General features: G+C 34.0%; 1 long non-coding RNA gene across 1 annotated transcript; it reads right to left on the reverse strand.

Moving 5' to 3' along the window:
• Positions 1–631: 631 nt before the first annotated feature.
• Positions 632–2141, reverse strand: LOC126654069 (uncharacterized). The gene is made up of 3 exons (XR_007632408.2): positions 2073–2141; positions 1915–1978; positions 632–713 (listed from the first exon to the last, which is right to left on the reverse strand). It is a non-coding gene; the product is annotated as an uncharacterized LOC126654069 (long non-coding RNA).
• Between the last annotated feature and the right edge of the window lie 283 nt (positions 2142–2424).

The raw sequence follows: 2424 nt of genomic DNA on the forward strand, positions 1-2424 counted from the left end.
TAAATAATATATAAATCAATTGAATAATTGTATGACAAGTATTAGACAAATAAGACTTCTAATTACTACTGCGGTCTAAGAATGAAATCAATTTAATAACTTTAATAAAAATAAGACCTCCGAGGAAATAAAGAATCGGAGACCAGCTGACTCGCTCAAAATCATAACCCTGGAAAAAAAATTGGGAAAACAACGGGGTCAGATATACTGAGATGAGTTCATATAACTATTTACATTTATTAAGTGAAAACCTTTAAAACACTTTTAAAACATTTGTAAAGAAATTTATCATTATGGATAAGCATTGAAACCCTAAACCACAATATACTAAATCCATTGTCGTGTCGGTGAGACGTATCTCAATAACCGATCCCCGACTGTCACTCGAATAAAACATATGAGTCCCAGGAGACGTATCTTCCACCGGCGCCCTCACTAGGTGAGACGTATCTCTAACCTACCTCAATTACCATATATGATCATACCGGTGCGCACACAGTCTCGATGATGCCCATCGAGTAGCCCGTTCCAATTCAGATCCATAATGACGAAAACAGTTCGAAATCTGTTTATACAATATATACATATATACAAAATACAATTTACTTAATAAAGCGGTAAATAGCGATATAAACTCACTGCTTGCTTATCCACGTGAATCTTGGCAAACAGCCAACCCTGCGTAGACTCCAAAGCACGAGCAGCCGACGGGTCTAAAACAATATATAAGTTAAAATCTGAACAACCCCTAACTCTAAGATTACTAGACATCATTTAGGACTAGCATCTTAACACCACCAAAGATCAACATTCAAAACACAGTAATCTCAAAGCCAGTGTACTTGCATCCAACCAATATAATAGCTAGCTAAGCTTACGTGAGTTCTCATTTTAAAAACAATCCAGAGTAATATAATTCAAACAACATCTTTCAAAACTCAAGAAATCCCAGAGTAATGTGTTAGCCATATATCAACTATATGCTCGACACAACATGTCGGGCGACACATGTCTAACCCGACCCAACCAGAGTAAAATCCAAAGTTAAATCCTTAATAACCAAACCAATGTATTTGAAACAAAGAACTCACTATAAGCTTAATCCAAAGCAAGTCAAAACCATAAACAACAACAATAAGTCAATAAATTGTCAACACTTGACAATTCCACCCGGAGTTCATACTCATCAAATAAAACACTTTAAGTGTAGATAAACATGATTCAAAAACACATTGAAACAATGAACTCAGATCTGAAGTATACATTTAGATAGCCTTTAAAACCATTGTAAAACATTGTTATCTTAAAATGCCATAACAACAACTTGTTATCCAAATAACCCAAGGTAAACTAACATCCTTGTATTTACTAAAATATTTTCCAGCCCTAAGTGATTTAATTAAATCACCCTAAGCATGCCATATAGCTAAGGTAAAACACTCCAAGTCATCGAATAGATTACCACAAAATTTAATACCCAAAGTACTTGTTTTAGCTCTTTAAAACGATTCTATGGAAACATTTCCAACCACTTAAAATAATTCAAAAACAGTGAATTCAACTTGTTAAAACCACATTCTTTATAGCAATTCATTATAACCAAATCCTCTAATATCCCCAAGGTATAATTGGCATCTAAACCACCTAATATAAAATTTCCAAATTTTTATTCAAGGAGAAACATAATTTAAAATCCAAAACATCAACAAATTGATATACTTATCAAATAAGGCGAAAAATCCATACCACCCATTGTATAAACAACGTTTAGAGATCAATTAACATTGATTTAATAAATTTCCAGATTTAACTTCAAACCAACACAGAAAACACAAGCCAAAGCACCCAAGGTATATAATCAAATCATAACCTAACAATCTCTACACATAAATTCAATGGATTAGAACCACTAACCTCTTGGAACGGATTAAGAACGGTTCAATAACGAAAACCCAGAAATTTTATAACCAAAATCAGCCTACAATCAGTCAAAACGATGGCTAAAGGATTAAGAACAACTAGAAACAATTAAACTATGATTAAACCATAAGAGATTGATGGAAAATACTTACCAATGATCAAAATAGGCTTAGGAATCAATAGGAGGTGATATTCAGAGAGTAGGTGCCGTTTTAGGGTTTTAGAAAAAGAGTTAAATCAGTTTAGGTCGATTTTAGGGGGTTTAAATAGCAAAAACGACGAGCTGCAGAAAAGCTGGAAAAAGCCTTGTCTCGATCGAGACAGACATGTCTCGATCGAGACAAGAGTAAAAAGAAACTCTCTGCCTCAAAAACTACTCTTGTCTCGATCGAGACAACCTTGTCTCGATCGAGACAAGAGTTAAAGAAACTCTTATGTCTAAGGCTTGAAACAACAAGGTAACAAACATACACAAACATGATGTATGAGCCATAAGGCACACAA

The sequence above is a fragment of the Mercurialis annua genome, linkage group LG6 (genome assembly GCF_937616625.2).
Source record: "Mercurialis annua linkage group LG6, ddMerAnnu1.2, whole genome shotgun sequence".
Taxonomy (NCBI): domain Eukaryota; kingdom Viridiplantae; phylum Streptophyta; class Magnoliopsida; order Malpighiales; family Euphorbiaceae; genus Mercurialis; species Mercurialis annua.